This window comes from Triticum aestivum, chromosome 7A (assembly GCF_018294505.1).
Source record: "Triticum aestivum cultivar Chinese Spring chromosome 7A, IWGSC CS RefSeq v2.1, whole genome shotgun sequence".
Taxonomy (NCBI): domain Eukaryota; kingdom Viridiplantae; phylum Streptophyta; class Magnoliopsida; order Poales; family Poaceae; genus Triticum; species Triticum aestivum.
The window spans coordinates 536,906,222-536,915,438 of NC_057812.1; positions in this window are offsets into that span (position 1 = coordinate 536,906,222).

Below are 9,217 nucleotides of genomic sequence, written 5' to 3' on the forward strand. Positions count from 1 at the left end.
GTCTCGGTCATGTCTACATACTTCTCGAACCCGTTAGGTCCGCACGCTTAACGTTCGATGACGATTTGTATTTTGAGTTATGTGTTTTGGTAACCGAAGTTTGTTCGGTGTCCCGGATGAGATCACGGACATGACGAGGAGTCTCGGAATGGCCGAGAGGTAAATATTCATATATTGGAAGGTTGTATTCGGACATCGGAATGGTTCCGAGTGATTCGGGTATTTTACCGGAGTACCGAGGGGATTCCGGAACCCCCCGGGGAAGTTATTGGGCCTTATTGGGCCATAAGGGAGAAGAGGAGACAGGCCAAGGGAGGAGGGCCCCCCCATGGAGTCCGAATTTGACTAGGGGAGGGGGCGGCGCCCCCCTTGCCCTTTCCTACTCCCTCTCTCTTTCCCTCTTTTCCCCTCCGGAAAATGAAAGGGGAATCCTACTAGGACTTAGGAGTCCTAGTAGGACTCCCCACACTTGGCGCGCCCCTAGGGGGCCGGCCTCCTCCCTCTCCTCCTTTATATACGGGGGCAGGGGGTACCCCAAAGTACAACAGTTGTTTCTTAGCCGTGTGCGGTGGCCCCCTCCATTGTTTATGACCCCGGTCATATTGTCGTAGTGCTTAGGCGAAGCCCTACGTGGTTCACATCACCAACACCATCGCCACGCTGTCATGCTGACGGAACTCTCCCTCGAGCCTCTACTGGATCAAGAGCTCGAGGGACGTCATCGTGCTGAATGTGTGCGGAACACGGAGGTGCCGTACGTTCAGTACTTGGATTGGTTGGATCGTGAAGACGTTCGACTACATCAACCGCGTTACTAAACGCTTCCGCTTTCGGTCTATGATGGTACATAGACATACTCTCCCCCTCTTGTTGCTATGCATCTCATAGATAGATCTTGCGTGAGCATAGGAAATTTTTGAAATTGCATGCTATGTTCCCCAACACATTCCTCTTTCCCTGCCCCTCTCACTCTCCTTCCCTCTTTCCCCTCCATGAGAAAGGAAAAAAGGGGGCGAATCCTACTAGAAGTGGAGTTCGCGCCTGGAGTTTGTTTCTCCTAGTTATTCTGAACTAGAATGGCTTGACGGACCACAAGAATGATAGGCACCGATGAACGAACGCATGCATACTCTTGACTACCAATTGATAGACGAAGGTCAGAAGACAACTAAAGAGGGACAACTCAAAGGAACATATGTTTTTCTGAGTTGTGGATGCATGGATTAGTATGCCGAACAAATTCAACATATTTCTTCCGGATAACCCATGTAGAGGGGTAGGATTGGCAGAGTCACAATATAGAATGGGGAACTCATCGAGAGCACTCCTGTTGTGATCTTTTGATCCAACAAACTTCTATCGTAAGTGGTTCATAGTATTTGGAAGAAGGAAATACCATGGACATCGAGGTCTATCGCAAAGGTTGCTAATATCCTAAAGGAACGAGCAACACTATCAACAGAAAGTAAGTAGAGCGAATCTTGGGTTCAGGAACCCAGAGATGGAATACCTACCAGCTAATAACATCACGAGATGCTTTCGAGAATGGTGGCCAGATTCACCACATTGGGAACACAAAACATGGCTAGATTGCCAGGTGATCCTCTAAGACACCTAGGGTCATAATAATAACTCCAACATATATGTCGAGGCAATAGAATACCTCAACTCAGCAAATAGTGTGATTAACCTGGCCCAAAGGGACTTCGAGAACAGAAATAAGGGATTTGCAAATGCATCAGACTATTTAGAAACATGGGATGACTCGGACAGTGATACATCTCCAACGTATCTATAATTATTCATTGCTCCATGCTATATTATCTACTGTTTTGAATGTTTATGGGCTTTATTATACACTTTTATATCATTTTTGGGACTAACCTATTAACCCAGAGCCCAGTGCCAGTTTCTATTTTTTACCCTGTTTTAGGGTTTCGAAGAAAAGGAAAATCAAACGGAGTCCAATTGACCTGAAACTTCACGGAACTCATTTTTGGATGGAAAGAAGCCCAGATGACTTGGAGTGCACGTCGGGGGATCTGCGAGGAGGTCACGAGGCAGGGGGGCGCGCCCACCCCCTGGGTGCGCCCTCCACCCTCGTGAGCCCCTCGTGGCCCCCCTGACGTACTTCTTCCACCTATATATCTCCATATACCCTAAAAACATCCGGGGAGCACAATAGATCGGGAGTTCCGCCGCCAGAAGCCTCCGTAGCCACCGAAAGCCAATCTAGACTCGTTCCGGCACCCTGCCGGAGGGGAAATCCCTCTCCAGTGGCCATCTTCATCATCCCGGTGCTCTCCATGACGAGAAGGGAGTAGTTCTCCCTCGGGGATGAGGGTATGTACCAGTAGCTATGTGTTTGATCTCTCTCTCTCTCTCGTGTTCTTGAGGTGATACAATCTTGATGTATCGCGAGCTTTTCTATTATATTTGGATCCTATGATGTTTCTTCCCCCCACTACTCTCTTGTAATGGATTGAGTTTCCCCTTTGAAGTTATATTAATGGATTGAGTCTTTAAAGATTTGAGAACACTTGATGTATGTCTTGCCGTGGATATCTGTGGTGACAATGGGATATCACATGATTCACTTGATGTATGTTTTGGTGATAAACTTGCGGGTTTCGCCCATGAACCTATGCATAGGGGTTGGCACACGTTTTTGTCATGATTCTCCGGTAGAAACTTTGGGGCACTCTTTGAGGTCCTTTGTGTTGGTTGAATAGATGAATCTGAGATTGTGTGATGCATATTGTATAATCTTGCCCACGGATACTTGAGGTGACATTGGAGTATCTAGGTGACATTAGGGTTTTGGTTGATTTGTGTCTTAAGGTGTTATTCTAGTACGAACTCTAGGGCTGTTCGTAACACCTATAGGATAGCCCAACGGATTGATTAGAAAGAATAACTTTGAGGTGGTTTCGTACCCTACCATAATCTCTTTGTTCGTTCTCCGCTATTAGTGACTTTGGAGTGACTATTTGTTGCATGTTGAGGGATAGTTATGTGATCCAATTATGTTAGTATTGGTGAGGGAACTTACACTAGTGAAAGTATGAACCCTAGGCCTTATTTCCTAGCATTTCAATACCGTTTACGCTCACTTTTATCACTTGCTACCTTGCTGTTTTTATATTTTCAGATTACAAATACCTTTATCTACCATCCATATACCACTTGTATCGCCATCTCTTCGCCGAACTAGTGCACCTATACAATTTACCATTGTATTTGGTGTGTTGGGGACACAAGAGACTCTTTGTTATTTGGTTGCAGGGTTGCTTGAGAGAGACCATCTTCATCCTACGCCTCCTACAAATTGATAAACCTTAGGTCATCCACTTGAGGGAAATTTGCTATGGTCCTAGAAACCTCTGCACTTGGAGGCCCAACAACGTCTACAAGAAGAAGTATGTGTAGTAGACATCAAGCTCTTTTCTGGCGCTGTTGCCGGGGAGGTTAGCGCTTGAAGGTATATCTTTAGATCTTGCAATCGAGTCTTTTAGTTTCTTGTTTTATCACTAGTTTAGTTTATAAAAGAAAACTATAAAAAATGGAATTGAGTTTGTCTCATACGCTTCATATTTTTAATATCTTTCATGAGTGTGATGGAAAGGATAATTGTGCTCAAGTGCTAGAAGAAGAAATCTATAAAATGTTTGGCACTAAATATTTGAATGATGAGCATGATTGCAATGTTGTTAGTATGAATTCCTTGAATATCCATGATGCTAATGATATGCAAAGCCACAAGCTTGGGGAAGCTATGTTTGATGAAGATGATATTTTTTGTCCCCCAAGTTTTGATGAGCAAATTTATTATGATGAAAGCATGCCTCCTATATATGATGATTATTGTGATGACACATATGCTTTAAAGAATAATGATAACCATGAAACTTGTCATCTTGATCTTAATTTTCAATCACATGATAGTTATTTTGTTGAGTTAGCTCCCACTATTATTCATGAGAAGAATTTTGCTTGTGTGGAGAGTAGTAAATTTTCTATGCTTGTAGATCATGAAAACAATGCTTTAGGTGCTGGTTATATTGTTGAATTCATTCATGATGCTACTGAAAATTATTATGAGGGAGGAACATATGCTTGTAGGAATTGCAATAATATCAAGTTTCCTCTCTATGTGCTTAAAGTTTTGAAGTTATGCTTGTTTTACCTTCCTATGCAAGTTGATTCTTGTTCCCATAAGTTGTTTGCTCACAAAATCCCTATGAATAGGAAGTGGGTTAGACTTAAATGTGCTAGTCATATTCTTCAAGATACTCTCTTTATGTTTCAATTCTTATCTTTTATGTGAGCATCATTGAAATCATCATGCCTAGCTAGGGGCGTTAAACGATAGCGCTTGTTGGGAGGCAACCCAATTTTATTTTTGTTCCTTGCCTTTTGTTCCTGTTTAGTAATAAATAATTCATCTAGACTCTGTTTAGATGTGGTTTTATGCTTTTAATTAGTGTTTGTGCCAAGTAGAACCTTTGGGAAGACTTGGGGAAAGTCTTGTTGATCATGCTGTAAAAAACAGAAACTTTAGCGCTCACGAGAATTGCTGCCATTTTTATTTGGAGAGTGATATTTAGTTAATTATTTTTTAATATTATTAATAGTTAAATTCCTCAGGTCCAGAAATTTATTTGATAATTTTATGAGTTCCATAAGTATACGTTTTATCCAGATTACTACAGACTGTTCTGTTTTTGACAGATTCTGTTTTTCATGTGTTGTTTACTTATTTTAATGAATCTATGGCTAGTAAAATAGTTTATAAACCATATAGAAGTTGTAATACAGTAGGTTTAACACCAATATAAATAAAGAATGAGTTCATTACAGTACCTTGAAGTAGTGTTTTGTTTTCTTTTACTAACGGAGCTTACGAGTTTTCTGTTAAGTTTTGTGTTGTGAAGTTTTCAAGTTTTGGGTAAAGATTCGATGGACTATGGAATAAGGAGTGGAAAGAGCCTAAGATTTGGGATGCCCAAGGCACCCCAAGGTAATATTCAAGGATATCCAAGAGCCTAAGCTTGGGGATGCCCCGGAAGGCATCCCCTCTTTCGTCTTCGTTCATCGGTAACTTTACTTGGAGCTATATTTTTATTCACCACATGATATGTGTTTTGCTTGGAGCATCAATTTATTTTGTTAGGATTTGCTTTCTGTTATTTAGAACAATGTTTTGTATATTTTATTTCAATAAAAGTGGCATTGATAGCCTTTACTATGCCTATTTTAGAAGTCCACATGTTGCTGTTTGAAAACAGAAAGTTTACCGCTGTTGCAATAATTCCCTAGAAAAGTCAGAATGTGATAAAATGTTGAAACCTTTTTAATATTAAGATATGATAATTTTAATACAGTGTGAATTTTCTTTCATACTTTTTGGAGCTAGGTAAGTATGGATGTTGCTGCATTCTTTACAGACTGTCCTTTTTAGGCAGATTGCTGTTATGTTTGCATTGTTTGCATATGTTTGCTTCTTTAATGATTCTATTTGAGGATAGGACTATTAAATATGCAGAGGCATTTAGTATGCAATGTTGAATAATAATTTTAATGATTTGCTACAGTAGAGTATGATAAGGTTTTGGCAATGGTTTATACTAACTTATCTCATGAGTCCTTGTTGAGTTTTGTGTGGATGAAGCTTTTGAGATTTAGGGAGACCGTGATATGAGAGGAATTAAGGAGACACAAAAGCTCACGCTTGGGGATTCCCAAGGCATCCCAAGATAATATTTCAAGAAGTCTCAAGCGTCTAAGCTTGGGGATGCCCGGTTGGCATCCCACCTTTCTTCTTCAACAACTATCGGTTAGTATCGGTTGATCCTAAGTTTTTGCTTCTTCACATGATGTTTGCCATTCTTAGAATGTCATTTTATTTTGCTTTGCTTGCTGTTTGAATAAAATACCAATATCTTAAATTATTAAATGTTAGAGAGTCTTCACATAGTTGCATAATTATTCGACTACTCATTGATCTTCACTTATATCTTTCGGAGTAGTTTGTCATTTTCTCTAGTGCTTCACTTATATCCTTTTAGAGCACGGTGGTGGTTTTATTTTATAGAAATAGATGAACTCTCATGCTTCACTTATATTATTTTGAGAGTCTTAAATAGCATGGTAATTTGCTTAAAATCCTAATATGCTAGGTATACAATATTAGTAAAAACTTTCTTATGAGTGTGTTGAATACTAAGAGAAGTTTGATGCTTGATGATTGTTTTGAGATATGGAGATAATAATATCAAAGTCGTGCTAGTTGAGTAGTTGTGAATTTGAGAAGTGCTTGTGTTGAAGTTTGCAAGTCCCGTAGCATGCACGTATGGTAAACGTTGTGTAACAAATTTGAAACATGAGGTGTTATTTGATTGTCCTCCTTATTAGTGGCGGTCGGGGACGAGCGATGGTCTTTTCCTACCAATCTATCCCCCTAGGAGCATGCGCGTAGTGCCGAGGTTTTTGATGACTTGTAGACTTTTGCAATAAGTATGTGAGTTCTTTATGACTAATGTTGAGTCCATGGATTATACACACTCTCACCCTTCCATCCTTGCTAGCCTCTTCGGTACCGTGCATTGCCCTTTCTCACATTGAGAGTTAGCTCAAACTTCGCCAGTGCATCCAAACCCCGTGATATGATACGCTCTTTCACACATAAACCTCCTTATATCTTCCTGAAAACAGCCACCATACCTACCTATTATGGCATTTCCATAGCCATTCCGAGATATATTGCCATGCAACTTTCCACCGTTCCGGTTATCATGACACATTCATCATTGTCATATTGCTTAGCATGATCATGTAGTTGACATAGTAATTGTGGCAAAGCCACCGTTCATAATTCTTTCATACATGTCACTCTTGATTCATTGCATATCCCGGTACACCGCTGGAGGCATTCATATAGAGTCATCTTTGTTCTAGTATCGAGTTGTAATCATTGAGTTGTAAATAAATAGAAGTGTGATGATCATCATTCAATAGAGCATTGTACCAAAAAAAGAGAAAAAAAAGAGAAAGGCCAAAGGAAAAAAAAAGAAGGCCCAAAAAAAGGGGCAATGCTACTATCCTTTTTTCCACACTTGTGCTTCAAAATCTTCATGATAGAGAGTCTCGTGTTTTGTCACTTTCATATACTAGTGGGAATTTTTCATTATAGAACTTGACTTGTATATTCCAACAATGGGCCTCCTCAAGTGCTCTAGGTCTTCGTGAGCAAGCAAGTTGGATGCACACCCACTTAGTTTCTTTTGTTGAGCTTTCATACATTTATAGCTCTAGTGCATCCGTTGCATGGCAATCCCTACTCCTCGCATTAACATCAATCGATGGGCATCTCCATAGCCCATTGATTAGCCTCGTTGATGTGAGACTTTCTCCCTTTTGTCTTCTCCACATAACCCCCTCATTATTCTATTCCACCCATAGTGCTATATCCATGGCTCGCGCTCATGTATTGCATGAAAGTTTATGAGTTTGAGATTACTAAAGTATGAAACAATTGTTTGGCTTGTCATCGGGGTTGTGGATATGAGAGTATTCTTGTGTGACGAAAATGAAACATGACTAAACTATATGATTTTGAAGGGATGAACTTTCTTTGGCCATGTTATTTTGAGAAAACATAATTTCTTAGTTAGTATGCTTGAAGTATTATCATTTTTATGTCAATATGAACTTTTGTCTTGAATCTTTTGGATCTGAATATTCATACCACAATTAAGAAGAATTACATTGAAATTATGCCAAGTAGCATTCCACATCAAAAATTCTGTTTTTATCATTTACCTACTCGAGGACGAGCAAGAATTAAGCTTGGGGATGCTGATACGTCTCCAAGGTATCTATAATTTTTGATTGCTGCATGCTATATTATGTACTGTTTTGAATGTTTATGGGCTTTATTATACACTTTTATATCATTTTTGGGACTAACCTATTAACCCAGAGCCCAGTGCCAGTTTCTATTTTTTACCCTGTTTTAGGGTTTCGAAGAAAAGGAAAATCAAACGGAGTAAAATTGACCTGAAACTTCATGGAACTCATTTTTGGAGCGAAAGAAGCCTAGAAGACTTGGAGTGCACGTCGGGGGATCTGCGAGGAGGTCACGGGGCAGGGGGGCGCGCCCACCCCCCTGGGCGTGCCCTCCACCCTCGTGAGCCCCTCGTGCCCCCCTGAAGTACTTCTTCTGCCTATATATCTCCATATACCCTAAAAACATACGAGGAGCACAATAGATCGGGAGTTCCGCCGCCAGAAGCCTCCGTAGCCAGCGAAAGCCAATCTAGACCCGTTCCGGGACCCTGCCGGAGGGGGAATCCCTCTCTGATGGCCATCTTCATCATCCTGGTGCTCTCCATGACGAGGAGGGAGTAGTTCTCCCTCGGGGCTGAGGGTATGTACCAGTAGCTATGTGTTTGATCTCTCTCTCTCTCTCTCTCTCTCTCTCTCTCGTGTTCTTGAGGTGATACGATCTTGATGTATCGCAAGCTTTGCTATTATATTTGGATCCTATGATGTTTCTTCCCCCCTCTACTCTCTTGTAATGGATTGAGTTTCCCCTTTGAAGTTATATTATCGGATTGAGTCTTTAAAGATTTGAGAACACTTGATGTATGTCTTGCCGTGGATATCTATGGTAACAATGGGATATCACGTGATTCACTTGATGTATGTTTTGGTGATCAACTTGCGGGTTCCGCCCATGAACCTATGCATAGGGGTTGGCACACATTTTCGTCGTGATTCTCCGATAGAAACTTTGGGGCACTCTTTGAGGTCCTTTGTGTTGGTTGAATAGATGAATCTGAGATTGTGTGATGCATATCGTATAATAATGCCCACGGATACTTGAGGTGACATTGGAGTATCTAGGTGACATTAGGGTTTTGGTTGATTTGTGTCTTAAGGTGTTATTCTAGTATGAACTCTAGGGCTGTTTGTGACACTTATAGGAATAGCCCAACGGATTGATTGGAAAGAATAACTTTAGGTGGTTTCGTACCCTACCATAATCTCTTTGTTTGTTCTCTGCTATTAGTGACTTTGGAGTGACTCTTTGTTGCATGTTGAGGGATAATTATGTGATCCAATTATGTTAGTATTGTTGAGGGAACTTACACTAGTGAAAGTATGAACCCTAGGCCTTATTTCCTAGCATTGCAATACCGTTTACGCTCACTTT